Source organism: Chinchilla lanigera, unplaced genomic scaffold, assembly GCF_000276665.1.
Source record: "Chinchilla lanigera isolate Chin_1 unplaced genomic scaffold, ChiLan1.0 scaffold00055, whole genome shotgun sequence".
Taxonomy (NCBI): Eukaryota; Metazoa; Chordata; class Mammalia; order Rodentia; family Chinchillidae; genus Chinchilla; species Chinchilla lanigera.
The window spans coordinates 5,901,229-5,923,322 of NW_004955456.1; the positions used below are offsets into that span (position 1 = coordinate 5,901,229).

The 22,094-nt window shown below is 44.0% G+C and overlaps 1 long non-coding RNA gene across 2 annotated transcripts in view; it reads left to right on the plus strand.

Annotated features, from left to right (window-relative positions):
* Positions 1-22,094, plus strand: part of LOC106149903 — a 49,528-nt gene that overhangs the window by 6,842 nt on the left and 20,592 nt on the right. For both annotated transcript variants that reach the window (XR_001236372.1, XR_001236371.1), the window contains one exon: positions 17,639-17,726. This is a non-coding gene — a long non-coding RNA (uncharacterized LOC106149903). The remainder of the gene's footprint in view (positions 1-17,638; positions 17,727-22,094) is intronic.

A 22,094-nucleotide genomic window follows, 5' to 3' on the forward strand; every position in this document is an offset into this window, starting at 1 on the left:
GTGCAAGATCAGAGGCCGTGGGTAATCCCAGGGTCATCACACCTGGATGTGCAGGTCACCACCATGGGGACCGTCAGGACACCTGTGACTGGAGAGAGGGCCTGACTTCCACATGCGCCTGCAAATCTCCTCTATGCCCAGTGTCCCCAGCAGCCAGGGCCAAGACCCTAGCACCTTTTCCCTCTAACATTCTTCTCCATGTTCTGACCCAGAACCTTAGCACTGACTTATTTAATCTGTTTGTGTGTCTGATGAGCAACTATTTCCTGGCTCTGATCTCTATATCTCTTTTCTTCCAGACTGAGAAAATCCTCTATTCCTTCTTATAGGACATGTGCCGCCTTCTTCTTAGGCCAGCTGTCCTTGCTGCATTCCATCTTCCATTGTCATCACAAAGCAGAAGAATGTTACCTCCATTTCCCGACAGCACAGGGTCCTCACTATACCCAGACAGTATGAGGTTGCAGGGAGCTAATACCCAGCACCAGGAGCTTGGTAGGGTGCCACCAGTCTGCCCATCAACTCTGTCCTTCTAATATAGAAGGAAAACACGCACGTAACTCATAGCTGCATCCTGAGCTCTTTCTTATCTTTCTGCCCCATGGGAGTGGATTGTTGCAGGAAGGGAGATGTGTGGCAGTGGATGCCCTTTTTTCACTGCCCCCCATTCTAGCAAACCACTGTGCATGACTAGGTACCTCTCTAGCCAAACCTGGGCTCTACCATCGTGCTTTGCAAATAGAACTTAAAATGTGAGAAGGGATACGATAGTTCCCTTAAGGAAAGAAGCCAAATAAAAGGCCTTCTGAACAGGCCCAGACTCTGTAGGTAAGCTGGAGTTGACCACATTAGATCAGGACAATAAAAAGGAGTATGTAGGGGCTGGGGATTTAGCTCAGCAGCCCAGTGCCTGCCTGGCAAGTGCAAGGTCATGAGTTTGATTCCCAGTCCAAGAAAACAAACAAACAAATAAACAAACAAAAGGAGTATGTAAAATTTTTCCAGGAGTTTTTTACTCTATTTTTAATGAATAATAGGTAGTTGAAAAATGTTTCTACTTTGAAATTTATTCTACTTCTTAAGAAGTGTGCCTTATACAAATATTCTTAATATTGGACTTGAAATACCAATTCCTTTGAGTATAAATATATTTTTGTAGACATAAAATTATTCTTCATATTACTAAAAATAGTAACAAACTGGATGCAGCCTCAATAACTAGCAATAGTTAATTACTAAAATAATGTATGGAACATCTAACAAGGCAACCATTAAATAATTTCTATGGAAATCTTTTGTTTTATACCTTTATATATGTTTTCCTGTATCAGTACACATACACAATGTCCAAAGAGTGTTTATCTTGTGGTGGGATTTTGAGTAATTTTAATGTATATATTGCATTACATATCATATATTCTGCAATCTCAAAATATAAAAATGTGTGTGATATAAAATACAAGTACAGTTAAACAGAAAGAAGCAATTAGTCTTAATAACTGTTAAGGTACACAAAAAGGCATTTATTTTTTTTCTGAAGCTTCCACCTACTTGCTTTAATAAAACAGAAATTTGGTGTAAGAGAATTAAAGAAGACAAAGCTTTTATTTTACACGGAGTCGAACTTGGCAAAGCGAAACTGTACATACGTAAAGATGGTGCATGTGGCTTAGTCAGAAAAGCCCCTTCGGCTTTGTAAACATCATGGTTTTCATTTCAAGGTCACTCTTTGTGAAGAATACTTTCTTGGCATTGGATTTTAAATAATTATTAACTGACATGCTACACTTAATAGTTTGTGGTCTCAGCTCAAGTTTACAGAAAAAGTTTGACCACGGCTCTGAAGCACCTCATTATTCAGGCAGGGGCCTCCTCCTAAAAGCTAATGCAGGAGTAACCCATTGGCTGGTCACAAGTAGCCCTGGCCAGCAAGAATCTCACTCCTTTTACAAACACCTGGGGTTACTCTTGGAGTTGGTCGACTTGGCTGTAGACTCTTAATACGTGGAAGTACTTAGAGGAGAAAAATCTCGAGTTCCAAGTAAGCAAAAAATGACTCTTCACAGGGTGTTTTTTGGGGGGAGGGTAGCAAAAGGATAAGCGAGAGAAGCTGGAATGAGTTATATCATCATGAAGAACATCACTTGTGTAAACAAAGCCTAAATCTCCTAAAATGTTACTAGCAAATATAAAATGCCACTGTTCAAACATGTTAAAACATGTCACTCTACCCCTGTAAACATATACAATACTGTCAGTTTAAAAAAACAATCAATTTTAAAAAATAAAAATAATGAGTTCTACCAAGTGTAAAAAATCCTCAGCACATTGAAAGATCATATACCATGACCAAGTGCGATAGACCCCTTGGTGGAAAAAAAAGAGAAATGAATGGCATTGGTTAGTTGAAGAACTTCTAGGATTGTAACAAACCTTTAACACATTTTCTTTTTTTTTTTTTTTTGGTTTTTGGTTTTTCTCCGGTACCGGGAACCGAACTCACGACCTTGCGCTTGCCAGGCAGGCACTTTTGCCGCTGAGCTAAATCCCCAGCCCCTGTAACAAACCTTTAATACTAGAATCATCTGTGAAGAATTTAGAAAAAGAGTAAGTGAGGGCTCCAAGTTTGGCTTGGGTCCATTATTGGATACCACTTCTCACTCCTTGTGATATCTGTATTTGCTTTTTGTCTTCCTACAATGAATGCACTTCTTTTCAATCTGCTTTTAGCTCAGGTTTTCCTAAACTTTTAGAAAGGTGTTAGCTTTCTAGCACTGTGACAAAATACCCAAGATAATCAGTTTATAAAGAACAAAGATTTGGTTCACGGTTTCAGAGGCTTCAGTTCATGGTCACTTGGCTCTGTAGCTTTGGGTCTGAGGCAGCCTTGCACATCATTGTGGATACTTGAGGTGGAGGAAGACTCTTTGTCTCATGGTGCCAGGAAGGAGACGGTGAGAGAAGGAGGAAGAGTGTGAGAGGGAGACATAGAGAGAAAGAGAGAGAGAAATGGGGACCCAACATTCCCCTCTCAAGAGTGTGCCCTCCATGAACTCACTTCCTGTTCCATCTAACAGGGCCAAGGTTGGTGCCATTTCCAACCTCTGAAATCTAGTAGAGCCATGTGGCTGTGAATGCCCCCTCCAATGCAACAAATGACCTTTGAGGATTTCACATCTCGCTCTTTCTCATATTCACCTTCCTGGGTCACTTTCCAACTCTGACTTTCCTTCATGAAATTCTTTCCCTTGTTGTGTGAAAGTCTGTGGCTGTTGCTGATCCTCCTCCTCCTTCCCTGTCATTTTTTTCCTTCACACAAGCCACAGACGACTCTATCTGTGGATTTGGGCTCTGGACTTCCTCCCTTGCCACGGTGCACGTCCTCTCCAGGTTATTTCATCTCTCTCTGGACTTTAGCTTCTATCTTCACCTTGGAACTGACACATACACATTCATTTCCCACATCTCTCTCAGGGATGAGGTTGGAACTTTGGGATGAGGCTGACATCCCACAACACAGTCCACAACAGCTCCAGATGGACTCACCTCCTTCCCTCCAAACACCGTGCTTTCTTCTACAGTTACAGTCTCTGCCAATGGCATCCCCAGCCCGAGCCATCTGCTGCTGGACACCCTTCAACCTCCATATAGCCTTCCCCCGGCCGACCACACTCAGGTTTTACTCCAACCTGTCTAGCTTTATCTGTTTCCTTGCTCCTTACCACTGCTCTATTAAACATTATCTATTTTCATCTGATTACTACCAAAGCCTTTAATTTCTTTTCTGTGCTTTCCCCCATACTCCCTCCTCTAATGAGTAGCCCTACTGCTCCAGGATCTTTCACAAAGTATCAGTTATGTCACTTTTCAGGTTTCCTAACTCCTGTACTACGTGGCATAGATGCCAGTGAGACATTTCTGGCAACTGAACCCAGGGCCCTTGTGTTGAGCTGCAATCCTAGCCCATATTTTATTTTTTATTTTGAGACAGAGCTTTGTTAAGTTGCTAAACAGGGACCTAAACCTCCTGAGATCCTTCTGCTTGAGTCTCCCAGGGTGCTGGGATGACAGCACTCTGTGTGCCATCTTGCCCAACTGAGGCACTTCTTCAGAGTTCTTCTGTAGAGTACCCAAGCTACCCTTCTGCTAAGAGTTATTGAACATACGTGCAATGTTGCCTCCTGTTTTAGCCCTCGTGTTGTTCCTTCGACTTGAAATCCTATTTCCTTTCTCCTCCTTTTCCTGCTTGCTCAAATCCAATTCACCCTTGTTGACCTAACACAGTCGACCAGGGACCGAAGAACTCAGGGACTGTGGTTTGAGTCCATTTAATATGCTGATTCAGGACGTTTGGCAATTTCTGGAATTGCAAAACTACTTTCTTAAATAAAACTTTTTCATGATATTTTTCAGCTGTTCTTGTGGGGGAAAACAGGGACCCCCCCTCTGCATAATGTGAACGCTGAAAGGAAATTACAGAGAATGACAAAACTAATGTTCCTTAATGCTGTCATGTGAAAGGGGCATCTTTTGTTATACAATGCATTTTTAAGCACAGTCATGGGGATTAGGGTTGTCAATAGAATTCTAAATAGAAATAATTAGAGCCAGGTTTCTGAACAGTTATTTCCCAAGGAATTTCCATTACTGCAATCCAGGTTTAAAAATAACTCACAGGAACTGGCAAAGGGGAAGAAAAGAGAAGCTTATCATCCCTAAACCAATACAAAGCCCAACAAATTCACAAGAACAAGGCAACTAAACCTGATTCCTAAGGAATATGCTAAGTTTGAGAGAAAAACACAGGAGTTTAGGAAGAAAGTGTAAGTTGGTTTTCTGAGGGCCACACTTATCTTTGCCAATAGCAAAGAAGTGAGCCAGTTTCACTCCCCCGGGTCCCTGTTTTGCAACCTCAGAGCAGGTCATCTTTAAGGATTCTTTCTGCCTGATACACTGTGAGTGTTGGCTGACTTTGGGGCAGCCCTGTGTCTGCTGATTGCTGCACTGTGGACCAAGTGTCCGCTGAGGGTGGGAAGGAAGCGAGTGTGGCCCGCTTACCCTTGTGTGAAGGCTCACACAGGCTGAACTCCCTAACACAAGATGGGCTTGCACCACACACTCAACCAGAGAGGAGGTGGTACAATGTGGATGAGCCATGTGCCACCTTGGGGAGACTTTAACCTGTCGATCTCCACGAGGCTTGTGGGGCCACGCCCAGGGTCTGCTCCCTATAGCTTCAGTGAAGGCACAAGGTGCTGTAGTAAATGTGGTAGATATGCTCGGTGTAGCAGTCCCCTAGTGATGCCATTTGAAGCACCACTGCCCGTGCAACTTACACAACAAACAGTCCATCACTCATGCTTCTGGGGGCAGAATTCCATAGCCAAGGTGCGGGCAAGCTTGGCTCCTTCTGGGACCATTTCCTTGGCTTTGACAATCGTCTTCCCCCATGTCTCCTCAGCCCTTCCCTTGAGGTGTAAGCATCTAGATTTCCTCATCTTACAGTGATGTAAATATACCAAGTTCTGATAGCTGAGCCAGTTGCAAAGGTCACCCCATATCTGAAGGTAATAATTTTTAACCTCAAGGCAGGAGCATGTGAGTTTTGGCAGCCTCTACCATGAACGTTATTGTTACAGTTCATCGTATAATATATATATATATATAATAAATTCTGAAGAATGAATATATTTCCTCACATTCCAAGGATACTAATCAGAATAGATTACGATTCATCCTAATCATCTCATTTTAACTGGATTACTTCTTTAAAGACCCTATCTATACATAAAATAATATTCTGGGATCTTGCTGGTTTTAAATTTAGTAAAACGAATTTTGGACTTGGGGACATAATTCAACACATAGCACCCAGTATAAGATGAAATAGACTCAGACTGCTTTTAACACAGGAGCAACTACCTTTTGAGTAGAGAGGTGGAATAATTAATTACACACACCTGTACCAGATTCCCCTTCCTTAATACCAGCTTTGTACCAGGGGTGGCTCTGAGATTTGAGATCCTGAGATCTCTAAAGCGAGAGTCATAATCCTAATGCTAGACACCAGTGCATGTTAAACCTGCATTTCAAGAAAGCACTAGGAACTAAATACTTACAGGGAAGAACATTGAGCTTCCCTGCCAGGAAGCACAGAGTAAATCTTATGTGTTATCTTAGAGGTGTAAAATTGAGAATGACTAAGACAGATACCATGGAGTTAATGGAGAAGAAATGGAATAATAAGAACACTTTTCTTGCTCTAAGTGTTGGTAATGGAAACCTGGTTAGAACTTAATCTCCCTAGATCTTTTATGGATGCTTCCCATAACAGAGGTATTTACCAGTGGTAGTGACTCAACACATACCAGGGGGATAAAAACCTCTGGATTCTTTCTGTTTGTCACACCATTGTGTGTTTGACTCGTTTTCCAGGAAATAAACAACACTCTATTTGGAATAAAGGAAGATATTTAAAAACCCCAGAGATTTGTGATAACTTGCCTTCACTTATTCCACTTGGCACTGCATTATTTCCTGAAGCACACATTTTCCTCCCAAGCATAATCTTTTGGTACTTTTAAATACTAATCTTATCATTGTTTTTTCCCTTTGATGAAAACTTTCATGAAAATATTAACATGCCAATTTTGAAATTTCTCTTGACAAATTTCCATAATATCATTCTAGTTTTATTTTATTTTCTCCCTCACTTGTGGGCAAAATACAAATACTAAAGAAAAATCCAATTTGAGTATGTTCTGAAGCAAATCATTATAAAAACTAAGATACACACTGAGAAACTGTTTTGTGGATAAGATACAGGCATTGAGGTCAGGTCAACATTTCAATTTTTTTTTAACAGTCATAGACACCGTTTATGCATTTTTTCAATGCATCAGATTATGGTGGTTACTATCATCTCCATTATCATGTTAGGGAACTAAAGACTAAACAGCTTATTAGTAGGAGAAAAGTATAAGCAAGGCTCAAACTCAGTTTGCACATTTAAAGTTGGTGCTCTTTCAACTCTGGCAAGCTTGAGTTAGATTACATTACTGGATTAGTAACTGTGCAAGGGGCTGAGGAGCTTCCAGAAAGAAGAAATTCTGAAAACAAACTTAATGCTGCAGGGCTGTTGGTTCTCAGGGGAGAAGATGAGCTGGGCTCAATCCCACTCAGTGAAGCTCCCTGGCATGTCAGCCATGTGACACTCAGACCCAAGAACTTTGGAGAGTGTGCAGGTGCTACGCTAGGAAAATAAGAATGCTTAAAAGGTGTATAATGCATCTGAGGCAAGAGGCATGTTTTTGTGACATGTATAACACAAACAGAATTTTGGAGAGGGCACGATAAACTCCTTTGTCCCATCCACATGCTGCAGGGACATAGACAACTTGGCTTGTGGCATGTGGTTCACTGACTTCTCAACACCTCCTGCTCTTCTTGCTAAAGAGCCTTGATTTAGGGAGACATGGACATGTGCAATGAGTCACGGTTGGTTTGGACTCATTATGTTCATTAAGATGAATAATAGAAGCCCTATTTCTGATTGCCAGAGTCTTGATCTCAGAGCCTTCTTGCTGGCCCTTGGTGATAGTCACAGAACGCTTGGATCTTCTCATTCCAGACATGGGGCTCAATTTTGAGTGTCTCATCTCTGCAATGCAGGAGTGGCCTTGCAAAATGCTGCATCCAGAGATGCATGAGCAGAAGTAGGGTGAGCAGTGCTGGTGCAAACTTGTGAAGGTACAACCTAGAGCATTATGTCTTCTCCTATTTTGCTGGGGCAACTGATCCAGGAAAAAGTCCAGCTCCTCACACAGTCATAGGAAAGAAGCTTCTGGAAAGATTAAGAATGGCAGTGCTTAGTACTCACACTTGTCTGAGAAGATAGTTTTGTGGGATACATCAACTTGGATAGAAGATTGTTTTCCTTTAGAGCTTGGAATACTTCATTCCAAGCTCTCCTTGACTGGAGGGCTTGTGCTTAGAAGTCAGCTGTGATTCTGATGGACTTGCCTTTATTGGTGAGTTATTTCTTTCCCCTACCAGCTTTTAAGATTCTATTCTTTTGTTGAAATTCTGGAATCTTGACTATGATATGCCTAGCTGTAGACTTTTTTCATTGTGGTTAATTGGAGTTCTACATGCCTCACTGATATGTATATCAAGTTCTTTTTCTCTACTAGGGAAGTTTTCTGCCATGACATCTATGAACATTTTTTTTTATATCATGTGTGCTAGCTCCTGCTTTTTCATTGACTCCAATCAATCTTAAGTTGTTCTTCTTCACCTCATCTAGCAGCTGCTGGATTGATTTCTTATGGTCCCTTGCTATTTTAAAGAAATCTTTCTTTTCCTAAATCTTGGAAACAACCCAAATGTCCATCAACCACAGAATGGATAAAAAAGATGTGATACTTTTATACAATGGAGTACTACTCATCTATAAAGAAAGATAAGCTCAAGGCTTCCATAGGTAAATGGATGCAACTAGAGACCATACTCATAAGTGAAATAAATCAGAATTGCATGTGTAAACATTGTACTGTCTCCCTAGTGTAAGAAACTGAAAGAGTAAATAAGATCCAAAAAGTACAAAAGGAAAGAACAACTGAGATGGGGGAAAAGAGAAAAGAAGGAAGGGGGAAAAGATATGTATGTATACACACACACACACACACACACACACACACACACACACACACACACACACAAGACAGCTAAGATTATTGTAATACTAACTCCTATTAGCTCATTGAAAGAAACCATTAGTGCTTATACTGTTTGATCAATTTTGTATGCCTGTACCTGGTAATCTGAGCAACTACTTTGAAGATAACAATATTCACTATAATAACTATTATTAACTTCCTATCATCTTGTTTTGAAATTCTGTATCATTTTTATTGTTTTTGTCTCTTTAAAAAAAAAGAAAGAAACTTTTCTTTTCATGATCAATAACCACAAGCCTGTCTTCTATATCTGAGATCCTGTCCTCACATTGGTTTAATCTGCAGTGAATATTTTCAATGGAATTTTTATTCTTCTGGATATCTACTTGAATCTCTTTTATGGATTCTATTTCTTTCCTATGCTGAGCATTCATGGCTTCCATAATTTTTTAAATCTTCTATTGATTTGTCTGTGTCTGCTCTAGAGTCACTACACATGATTTTCACTGTGGACACCATATCTACAATTATCTGAGAAATTATTTCTGCTTTGATTTTTTTTTCTAGAGCCTTATTCAATTGCTTTGTTGTTACCACTTCAGAGAGGTCAGGTGGGTGGCTTTCAGATTGTCCCACCTCATTGCCCCCAGGTTTGGTTTGGTGAACTGGATGTCTGGAGTTGCATGTTATTTAAGTGTCTTCTCATTTTCTTTTCTTTTTTTTTCAGTTTAATTCCTGGGGTGATGTTTATAAATTACCTATGGTGGGTTGCTTTATTAGTAGTATTTAGAACCCTTAGGAAATGACTACTTTGAGTTATCTTCCAAGTGTAGCTAGTTTTTGGGGTTTGAGTCTGTTGTAACATTCTACCTCTTCAATTTATTGGGAATGAGAAATTGCTGCCTGTTTGGCCCAGGCACTGGTTGTTTGGCACTGTGCCACAGTGTTCTCTGTGACCCTTGGTCAATCTTAGTCTTAGAATACCAGGAAGAACAGCTGTTTAGAAAAATTATGTCACTTTTGGCTATAGTGGTACCAATGACAATAGCATCAAACACAGCCTAGAAAATGACAAATTGAGCTAACCATTAATTTGCCACCCTTAACCGTATGAATTAGACAAAAATCTAAAACAAAACAGAAAATTGTATGCAGTATGCAAGTCCTTACTATGTCAATTTTGTCCTCAAGTGTTAAAATTTAAAATGGGTTATGGAGAAAATAGAGTAGTGGAAGAGATTAGAAGTAAGGCTGGAGGACAAAGGGTGATCACACTAATTTTGGGAAAGTGGTGAGGGAAACTGGTGCAGAGAACTGGAGGGAAAGAGAGGAGGAAGAGATAAAGTGAAGAACAGAACAGAACTACAACCACAAAGAGGCTAGAAACCGCATTCACTCTCATATAAAAAGAAGACCAAACAATGAAGGAGAAAAAACCAGAAAACAAAAACCAAGAAAAACAAAAAATAAACCACAACAAAAAACAAGAGAGAGAGAAAAAAAGAGAGAAAGAAGTCTTCTTCCAGGCATGTCTCTACTGTCACTGGTAGACAACAAGTGGAGGCAGAGTCCTGATCCATGCTGATCTATCTCAGCAATCCAGTAGTAGCTTTTTGGTGGGGTAATGCTCTCACTGTCTGTCTGCAGGTCTGAATTGCTCCTCTTGCACAGTGAGTCCCATCTCAGGGAGAGGGACCACCAGTTACCTACTTCTCCTGGGCTGAAGTTTCTCTCTTCATTCTCCATGGGCTTCATTTCATGCCATAGATCCTTCCTTGGTCCAGGGGACCCACTTCCGTCCTTCTTGTCTTCCCCACATTGCTACATTCCAGCATCTGGATGGCTACTCTAAGAGAGGCTCTTTCTCTGCTGCTTGGTCCTCTCCCTCACTTGTCTCAGAAGAGTGCTTCCCATCAGAAAGCATGTGTATCAGTTAGGGATGACTACAGAAACAGATATAACACAAGATATACAAATGTACAAGATTTTACAAGTTTTGTTTACAATGGTGAGCCACAGAATTGGATGAGGAAACATACAGAGATTGTCTTCATGCTGGAGACTGAAGAGCCCAGCCCTGGGCCTGGAGCTCATTGCAGTGTCCATGCAAGCCCATGTCAGGAGGCTGATGGGTCTGTGACAGAATGCTGAAGAATCTATGATGAAGGCCAGAGAGCCTACACCAGAAGGCTGAAGAGCCCCAGGCAGAAGCTGAACAGTCTGCACCAGTAGCCAGGAGATGACCAAACCAAAAGTGAAGACTGGAGCTCCTCAGAAGAACCAGCAGCCAGTCCTTTCTCAGTTTCCTTTTTTAATGCAGCCTACTCACCCTGGGGGCATGGTGGTGGTCCTCTACATCCACATCCTCTGCATGCCTTCCTCTTGCACAGGCTCAGGATGAATACAAAGTAAGCACCCTGGCTCCCTGCTGAGTCACTTAGCCAGACCTCAAGACTCTCCAAGTTGACACAATATATCAACCATAACAGTATGGAAAGAGTCCAGATTCCCTGGGAATTAGACAGAGAACACAGAAGGCCATGCCTCCTTGGAAAAAGAGAGAGCCCTGGAATGGACACAGTTCTGATCACAACTAATAAGTAATGAGCTCAAAACTCGCAGGTCCAAAGTAATTTAAGTGATTAAAGTTCCAGGGCATTTATAGAAAATATCCACCATTCATCAACATGAAATTTGCAATGTATACAGTGAATAAGAATTACAAAGTATGCAAGTAAGTAGGAAAATATGACTGCAAGGGCAAGCAGTGTGAGTGGAGCTCTAGTTGGCACCTGGTCCCTGCTTGCAGCCATATTGAGGGCAAGGAGCTGTGTAGCCAAATACATGTACAATTGGAGTCCCTGAAGGAGAGAACAAAATAGTGAAGCTTAAATAACGAATAGTCCAAAACCTTCCATATTTGAAGTGAGTGGTAAAATTATACACCCAGGAAGGTCAAGAACTTCAGGCACAAGAAACATGAAAAAACCCAAAGGAGGTGTAGCATGATGAAATTCCTCAAATTAGTGATAAAAGGAACATCTGAAAAGCAGCAGGTGAAAGGGTACATTATCTCAAGAACAACAGCAGTAATGACAGCAGATTTATTAACAGGAACCATGGAAATAGGAAAAGACGGTATTACATCATCTTTATAAGGTTTGAAATGAAGAAGAGAGAGAGGAGAGAGAGAGGCTTGGAGGAGGAGGAAAGGAGGAGAGGAAAGCAGAGGAGAGGAGAGAAGAGAAGCACAGAAAGGAGAATTGGTCTTTCTTTTGCCCTTCTCTGGATGCCAGTGGGCTGGATGTAAACGGCTTCATCCCCACTAAGACCCCAACTCCCATGCCCACCTCCCCCAGATGCCTCCTCTTAGACCTTCCCAGAAATACCTTCTGCCAGCCTTCTGCCCAAGTGTCTCTCAATCTAACAAGGTGCCACATAAGAGAAAGCATCATAGCACTTGTGAGAAAGAAGAAAACAAAAAGTGTGAGTGGAGCCCTACTTGGAACCTGGTCCCTGCTTGCAGCCAGCAGGGGAGAGGTGGCCCACATGCTTCACTCTTGCTGCAGTGTCGGAGGAAGTCGTGAAGGAGGAGGATCCTGAGAGCCAGGCTCAGGCTCCCTGACGTGGAGATGTGCAGGTTTCCACTGAACACGACTCCTCGCATCTGGAAAGGGCAAGACTGCAGTCCGAGTAAGAGGATGTGCAGACAGAAGGTGTAAGATGGCCAGGGACTAAGGATTTCCTGGCAGAGGTTTCCAAGGAGCTGAGACTTTGAAGTCAGGAACATGCTTGAAACAAATACAAAGTGGAAATACTAAAAAACATAAGACTCTACAGAGGGGAAGGGGATCTGAGGATGAGGGAGACGAGTGGAAGGTGCAAGGAAGGGGAAGTAAAAGGACTAAGATGCATTATGTGTATGTACCGATTCTGCACCATGAAAGTATTTATTATGTACCACAGACACACACTAATGGAAAGGGAATGCACTTGTAGAAGAGCTTCATGGTAGCTTTACTTGTGAGGCTCAAAGCTGAAGACGGCTGTGTGTCTACAGTGGGCGACCACTTAGAAAATTGGTGGCAAAACTGCTAGAGTCTGAGCGCCAAACTGGAGCCCCAAACCCACTTGTTTATTGCAAAGTGCCCACGTTGCAATTAAACCCGAACACTGAGGTTTTAGTTCAGGAAAAACAACTTACACACTAACAATTTTTTGTCTTAAAAGAAAAACAACACATGTGCCATAGGTTTGCACCCACTGCTCTAGAAGCACTGCACATCAGCAGCAGAATCTCCCAAACACCACGCACACAGTAACTTGCTGGTCTAAAAGGCATTATGCCTAATAGAAAATGTTGCCTTCAGGTGTCACACCTTGCATGACTTCGTGTGTATGGCCCTCTTAAAGTAACAGGATGATCAGTACAAAGAAGAATAAGTTAACATTTGCAAGGATTGAGGGTGCCTGGATTGGGAGTTGGGAGAGATCAGGGAAGCGTGGTGGGGTCGGGGTGGAGAAGAGGCAGAAGGGAGATCTTGGGGCAGTTCTGCATGTCTCCTGCTGGGGGTGACATGAACCAGCACGCAAATGAGATGCAGGAGCCACACAAAGGCCGGGCTCCTGGCTCTGATGACACACGTAAACGTTAAGTGAAATGAACCAGATGCAAAAGGTTTCTCTTTTTATATGTGAAACCTAGAGTAAAAGAACAGATAGATGACAGGAAGCAAGGAGATAGACGTTTTGCAAATGAAAAGCAGACCAAGAGAGATAGTCAGTCTAAAATTAAAAAAATTAACAACTAAAATTTTAAAACTTCTTCAATGTAACGGAATTCTTGCATAGAAGGAGAATAGGCACATAGAAGCACGCAGAAGTAGGCTAGATGATGCACAATTAATATATATGACTGTATTAAAAATAAAAACTTATCTGCCATCCAAAATATATGAAATACAAGTAAAAGCTGGGAGAAGATCGTCTCTGCAGATGTCATGATTGAATACAGTTGCCATGGAGGATGGGTTCAAACAACTCAGAAAACTGCTGGGGAAAGGAGAAACTACACATTAGAAAGTGTGAAAACTCAGGAGAGGCAGCACATGTGGGACCAGGTTCCCATCTCCAATAAATGTCTGACCAAGTCAGCGGCACTGGGGGTGAAGGAAATTGAAGAAGAAGCACAGTATGGTCCCTTTTCACACTGATTGACCTGTGAAGCTGCAAAGTGCCCATCCTGGAGGGTGAGGAGAGGTGGCATTCATGGCTGTAGGGTTTGTACGTCATGGGGTCACTGTGGAAGGCAAGTTATCCTTACTTCCTAGGGCCAGGCAGGCACATGTGCTATTACACGAGAAACCTGCTCCTGCCTGGGAGAAAGTCTGGGACACAGCACAGTGTCTGATTAAACTCAGAGCTGCACTGATAACCACAGAGAAATTCTGGAAATGACTCAAATGCTCATCTGGGAGAGTAGGGGATGGGCTTTGGTCTCTTCACACAATGGGGTATTACACAGCAGGAGGATGAGTATGTCATACGGATGAGTCATAGCAAGGAGAAGGAGTGAAAAAAAATCGAAATCTAAATATACTCATTGTAAAGTTTAAAAACCAAAGGAAAACAAAGCAGAATCAAACTGTCCAAATTGCAGTAGTGCATGCATTCCTAACTTTGGATGAAGTAATCTGGACTATTTTTGTGAGAAGAAATAAACTTTTCTGCAAGGCAAAGGGAAATTAAGGCAAATATACTTTAGGAATATAGTCCGTAAGAATACGAGATGGATATGCTAATTAAAATAAAATAAAAAACAAAAATGATGAACATGGGGTTGGATGATGGTTATTTTAGTGGAGGTGATGAGGTCTGGGAAGAAGGAGGGAGGGAGGGAGAAGGAGAGAGAGAGAGAGAGAGAGAGAGAGAGAGAGAGAGAGAGAGAGAGAGGATCCTCTCTTTGATATGGATTAGGAAGGAAAAGGCTAAGGATAAACAGGTGAAAGTAAAGGTGGGTCAACTGGAAATCAGACCAGAGCAGGATTTGATTTCTAGCCCACATGTGTGTGTGTGTGTGTGTTTGTGTGTGTGTGTGTGTGTGTGTGTGTTTGTACATAGGGTGTAGAAATGATAAAAAATGAATTTGAAGTAAGATTTAACAGAGATGTACCACAGAGGGCACATTTATTTTACTGTTATGTGTCAGTTTTGTAATTCTGGATCACAGGTTACTGAACTGTGACAACAGGGTCATGTTGGATGCACACAAGTTCGTTGTGATTGAATGTGGGGCTCTGCAGCTGCTGTTTACTACCCCGTTTTCCTTATTTTGTATCTACACCCACATAATTCCCAACATTGGATACTACTGTGTGAATAAAGCCAGGATCAGTGTCTCTTGCTGTTTTTTTTAAATGTAGGGTGCAGTAGACGAATAGGACAGGGGACGGAGGGTGCTGAGCTTATTTCTGCCTCAATTTTGAGAAGCAGTGGTGTGATTCTCTAGGGCTGCTCAAAGCCTTCTACAAAAATCCAGATTAACAGAAATGAAGCGTTCTTTTGCACCACCAAGGGTCAACGTTCTGTCCAAGAATCTCCTTGGAGACTATTTTGAAATCCACCGTTTGCACCCTGCCACACATGCCTGGATGGATGTAAATGCAGTGTTGCGTCACCGGCTACAGCAATTGCAGTCTCTCCCCTCGTCGATCAGGAAGATGTGCACTTGGAACTCCGGCCTCAGAAGAGCCCGGAAGATGGGCTCCTACGCTGGGTGGTGTCTGGGAGTGAGGTGAACACAGGAACAGAGGTGGAAGGGGTGAGGTGCCAGACAGGGGATCCCCAGAGGGATCCGAAGGGACCCTCACATGCACCAGACGAATCAGAGACAGGAAGGAGGGCGTGCGCTGAGGCGAGGTGTCCATGGGGCTGGCAGATGGTTTGGAGGAGAGGAGAGGAGTGTCGGGGGACTGTAGAGATGGTGGGGACTGTCGTGTGGTGGGGTTTGAAGAGCAGGAAGAGGCAAAGAGCAGAGGAAGAAGGAGAAATATAACCCAACAGGAGTCCTAGGCCAATCGGCTGCATATAAAATAGTCGGGCTGGGGATATAGCTCAGTGGTGCAAACACCTACCTGGCAAGAACAAGGTCCTGAGTTTGATCCCCAGTACCAAAAAAAAAAAAAAAAAAAAAAAAAATTAAAAAGTTGGCCACGTTTTTTTATTGGTAGGAAACCATTAGAGGAAGATGAATAGATGTTCTTGACAGTGGTTTCATGCCACATCAAATACTCAGGAGAAGAACTTGGCAAAAGATGCACAAGGAAATCCCCAGTTAAAGCAAATGTGTGTGTCAGCAGTGTCCATATTCGTGCTTTTCTCTGAATTGACAGAATGATGCTAAAGTTTAGGTAGATGATGTGTTCCAGAGGAATAATGTGAGAGTGAAGGCGAGAAATGTAAGAAATTCTTCTTTGATTGCTTGTGTTTCCTTTATAAAGAAAACAACAATGTCAGAGGACAGGAAAGAGCGGAGGGGAATTGGCTTCCCAAGTCTAACCTCTCTCCTTCACCTCCATTGTTTGCTTGCACACTCACCTTCTTTGCTGATCCCAGACCACCTCCTGGCCCCTCACTCACTCCAGTCAGACTCCATCATCCTTCGCCTCATTCCCATGACCCTGGCTCCGCCTTGTTTATCACAGTGGCCTTCACTGGGGCTCAGGTTCTGTCCTGAACCTCAGGCTTGGACTCTACTTCTCATAGGTGAGCCTGGGTCCTCTTGTTTGTTCCTTATGTATTGCTATCTCTCTGTCTTGGTTACTTTTGTTGCTGAGACAAAATACCTGATGCCCAGAATTAATAAAGGAAAGGTTTATTCAGCTCACAGTTTGTTGAGGTTTCAGTCTATAATCAGCTGGCTCCAAAGCAAGGTGGCACATGGCAGAGGGCAACAATTCGTGGAGGTGGAAAACAGCAAAAGCAACAAAAGCACAAGGGGAGGAGCTGCAGCAAGCAGCCTCTTTCCTTCCCTTATACTGTATGCAAACTGTCTGCCCCAGGGCGGGTGTAGCAGGCACACCCATAAACCCAGCATTGGACAATGAATCAGTTATAAGCTCTGGAAGCCCACCCCATGACTACGTGAGGCTCTGGGGGGCATCCGGACACAAACCATAACACTATCCATGCATCCCCCTACCTTCTCATGCTAGCCCTGGAGTGAGGCTTCGGTTTATCTGTTTGGTCCCCACTTACAGTAGGTCACTACCTACCTTTGCACACCTGCCCTAACCACCCACTGGCTGGATTCAGTGACCCCTGACACACCCTGGAACCCACCAGGTGGTTTCTCCACCAAGCACCATCACCAGGAGACCAGCCTGGAAGAGGGCACAGCCACGGCAGGCCAGTTCCCTGAGAAGGAGGCCAGGAAGCTCAAGGGCTGCCATAGTTTGGGGGAGGAGAGCTGCACCGGAGAGGAATGCCTTCTTCAGCGTGGTTTCAGCACACACCATGGCCGCCACTCTGAGCAGGCCTCTGTCCTTTCCTGTTTGATGCCCTCAGCATGTGAAGCTGGCACACTGGATGACTGCCGAGAGTGATGCCGTCTACTGTCACGGGAAGGGCTGGGCAGCCTCAGGCCTCTTCCGGTGTCCAGTGGAGGCTGGGTCAGTCTCAAGCTGTCGATGCAGAGGGTGATTCAACACATGGGTGGGTTTCATGGGCCACACTTTTCTTTCTCTTTAGTTGTTGACCTATTTGCTTAATATTAGGTAGCAGGCCTATGTAAACATAATAACGTCAGAGCAGACGCTCTGTTCGTGAAGGTCAGGGTGCTTGTAAGATGCGTCTTTGTCCTGTCTGTTTTTCTCTGCAGCCCTGGTTGCTCCCACATACACCCACCATGCTCCACATTGACTGCCCGAGGGCTGCGTTCTAATTTTTCTGTTACCTTGTAGGTATGATCGTGAACCACACATACCTCTCTGTCCTGATGCTTGGTGTAGACCCTGCCTCAGACTGTGCTTAATAAACCTTACTCAAAAGGTAAGCCAACAAAAAAAATGAATGAAACCTTAATTCTGTATTTCACGGCTTCTGATTGACCAGACTCTCTCGATTGTCTGTTCGAAGGCATGGGTTTGAAACATCTCCTTTCCCTATATCTCTGTTCTTCTTCCAAAATCTTACTGAGGGGCAGGTGGGAAGACAGACATAGGATACTTTCTTTGACGTGATGAACAGCGTCCTTTCTTGGGCTCAGGCTGGTCTCTCCTAGGGCCTTTCCCGCTCCACGTGACCACCCCTAACGTAGGCAGCATTCCCCATCTGTCTCGTGAGCACTTCTCGTGGCCTGGCTTCATGGCTGGTTCCAGGAACACCAGGCTGAGCAGCGGCCCTCTTCCTGTGGAGACCCCCAGAGCTCCTTCAGCAAAGCACGGCCTCCATCCCCAGAGAGAGTGGCAGGAGCTGTGTCCTGTAAGAGGGCAAGAGAGAGATGTAGGGGCAGAAAAACGGTCAGATGGGGCTTTTTGAACTTATTAAGTTTTAAAATTTATTTTTTACTGATAAATAATAATAATGATGCATATTTATGGGGTACAATAAAATAGTTTGATCTAAATATTAGAAAGATTCCATTAAGAAATATCCATTGCCTCATCGTATTACCTTTTGTTTGTAGTCAAGCATTAAAAATTCATCCTTTGATAGGTGGAAACGAGGAAAACTCCCCACCAGTGCAGACACAGAAGAGAGCAGCGTGCTGGAGAGTGGCAGGGGAATATTAAGTTTAATTTGTAAAATAATTTTACTTAGGTTTCTCTGATCAGAGATGAACTTCCTGTGCAGAAGAGTGTGTGTGTGTGTGTGTGTGTTACACATGTGCGCACAGATGTGTATCCACGTGTGCACATGTGTACATATGTGCATGTGTGTACGTGGGTGGAAGCAGTTCCACCACGGTCTCAGTGCCTCCACTCCTCAGCCGAAAAGCTGCTGTTTCCAGCTTGGTGTGTGCATTTCTAGCTGAGGTCGCTATGAGCCTGACCCTGCCAGCCAGGATTGGAATACCTTTTCCACAGGACAGAGCTGGTGGCTTTATCTCTGTCTCTCCCTCCATCGGGAACCGCAGCTTCATCGAAGAAGTGTATCTAAAGAAAGTACCAGGGGACCAGAGCCAGGAGGGGCCCAGTAAGCTGGACAGTGCTCTGCCCATATCCAGTGCCCATCGCACATCTGCCCAGGATGTGATTCCTGAGCTCACCTCGACTGCTGGCACCAAGGCAGGCTGTGTCAAAACCCAGGACCCCAAGACCACAGCTTGCGATTGCGCCCCATGGCATTGCCTCTGTCTGTTCACAAGTGTTTATCGAGCACCTTCTAGGGTTGGGTGTTCAGTTCACTGACACTCTTTGACACTGACCCAGGACACAAGGCGAATCAAAGCACAATAAAGAACCGCTAGTGCATTATTCCACTGTTAGGGAACCTTGAATTACAAGGGCATGAATTGCACCTCTAAACAGCCTCCAGCAGAGTTCATCCTTGTATTTATTGTTCAGTCTTTCAAGAGTAGCAACATGAAGAGTAGCATAGGTTCATGGGGTTAATTAATGGGTTATTTGAAAAAAATACTCATGGTTCTGAAGGCATAATGAAATATGGTACAACACAGTACAGCAAAGTAAGTTAAGCTAAAATAAAATAGAACTCACTTTTACAAGCCAACTGGGTACGAAGCAACAGGTATTAGCTCACAGTGTGAGTTCTAATCCCATTTAATTTACTTCTATTGACCAAATTTCCAAGGTAAAATGTGATCTCTCCTAATTATTAGCAATGTTTTCAGCAAAGTCGGGAGCAGGAGTGATGTGTGGTCTTCTAAAGGCAGAATAACTCCTGCTGGTTACCTGTGACTCCAAGGGTGATTTGTGGGCAGTAACAGCAGAGGCGAACTCCTACCTGTCCTGCATACACCATTGCTCCCAGGAAGGACTTCCTACAGTGCCAAGAATTAGAGGATTGTTTATAAAATATTTTAAAAATTCCACACACTTACAATTTGTTTTCACACGGAAGAGTCCTCGGATGGAATTGCTGTCTGCTTTCCTTTTTACGATTAGAAAGTGTTATGATCCTGTAACCGTTTGCAAACAAGGGCAAGTTTCAGCTGGTGCCTCTGTGTGGTCCAGTGTGGCGATGAGTCTTTTTCCTGCTAAGGCTCAGAGTGGCGTTGAACAAACTGAACAAAGGCCGGGCAGGTGCTCGCTGATGCAGGATGTCACACGTGGCCTGGTGACTCCAAACCTGGGTTTGGTGTCTGGGTTTGAGTCTGCAGCTTCTCCTCACCAGGGGTGGGGACCACGCGCTGTTGCTGAGGACAGTGTGTTAACTGCTGGCCCCTGTGTGAGCTCACACCGCTGTCCCCTGGTTCCTTCCCATGCGCTTGTCCTCAGGGCCTTACCAGGATAGCTGGGATAACTGTACTGCTGATGTCTATTGGTTTATTGAAAGGGACAGTGAATGCTTACGTTTTTCTTTTTCTGACCAGTTTTGCATGCTTATATCTGGTAATGTGAACAACTAATTTGAAGACAACAATATGGAATGCAACAACCATTGTTGAATTCCTACTAACTTGATGAGTGAAATTGTATCATTTCTAATTTTTCAAATTATTTTTATTCTCTTTAATTGTTTGATCCACGTTGCATTCTTACATCTGGTAATATGAGAAACTTCGTGGAAAATAACAATATGTGATATAACAAACCACTGTTAACTTCCTATCATCTTGTTCTGAAATTCTGTATCATTTTTTATTGTTTGTGTTGTTTCGTTTTTGTCTTGCTTGTTGTTATTTTGTTTTCCTTTCTCTTTAAAAAAAAAAGTCCCCTCTGTGCCTCCAGGGCCATCGCTGGGCCCAGCAGAGTACAGACCTCCAGTTTGTATCTTGAAGGTCACACCAAGGTCACTGGCGCTGGGGAGGGTGACAGTCACAGGGGGCTTGGGCTAATCCTCACCGTTAGGAACCTCGGATTTCCCAGCCTCAGCAGTGAGGACATGTGTGGCTGGGTGGCTCTGCGTGTGGTGGCGATGGGGACTGCCCCATGCGTTACTGGATTGGGCAGCCTTCCTGTTAGATGCAGAGGTGTCTCCCCCACTGAGATGACTGCTGATGTCTCTGCCCAGGACCAGGTGTGCCTTGGGGGCAGAGCTGGCCCTGGGTGAGAGTTCCCCTCAGTGTGGTCCCCTCCTCCGGCTTCCTGTGCATTTGCCATCTGCGACCTCGTTGGTCCCCACATGCAGGGGACAGTGGCAGGTTCCCTGAGGTTTCCTGCTGTTTTCTCCACTGGGCTTTCCTTCCTTTTGGGTTGGTTTAGAAAACCCAAGCTGACCCTCCCAGCCTCTCCAGGGTATTCTGTCAATGTTTGCTTCATCCCCTGAGCAGGCCGCTTCCCCTGGGTGACATTCTACAGCCCACAGCTTGGCATCCTGTCGGGGAGACTTGTTTGGTGCTTCTACCCTAGCAGGAGGCAGTGGTCACCGCCACTTCACTGAGGGCAACAGAGCCTTTGGGAGGGACAGTTCAGGTGCTGTAGCACCCACGTGTGGGCATTTGCCCAGGGACAGACCAGGGCAGGGCTCAGCCAGGATGGACAATGAGCATGGAGTCCAGGCAGAGGACCCACAAGTTTGGAGCCAGTGTGCTTGCTCAGGACAGCTCATGTGAACCCTCTGCATGGATAGTTTATGGAGTGCCTGGCACATCCTGGGCTCCCTGTGAGCATTAACTGTGCCCTGAAGAGCTCAGGGGATGTGAGACATGCTGGGGTGTTCTGGCTCCCACCTGGCCACTCAGGTGGTCTGCACTCCTGGCTTTGATCACCAGATGTCTCAGGGTCACTGTAGCATGTGGCTCCTGACTTTTAGAGAGAAATCTGGGCTGGAAAACTACTTAGAAGTCATAAAGTTGAATAATACTACGGCAAGAGAAAAATAACACCAAAGGTAGGCTGGCAGGGAGTTGAGATTCTTTTTGAGATTGTTTTGCCCCCCACAATGTTCATGGCCCCTCAAATTTATTTGTTGAAACCCTGACCCCAGCGTGATGGTTGTAAGAGCAGGAGACATTGGGAGGTGCTTAGGTCATGAGGGTGGAGCCCTCACAGAGTTAGTGTCCTTCTAAGAAGAGACACAGAAAGGACAATCTCCCTACCACATGGGACCAGGGAGCAGGTGGCTGCTGGCAAACCAGGAAGACACATCTGGCCAGAGGTGGAACTGGCAAGGACCTTGATTGGACTTCTGGCTTGTTGTACTGTGTGAGACAGATGTCTCTGGGGTAGCTCTTAGTCTGAAGTATTTTGTTGTAGCACCCAGAGTCAAGTAGTGACCCACGAAGTCACTCTT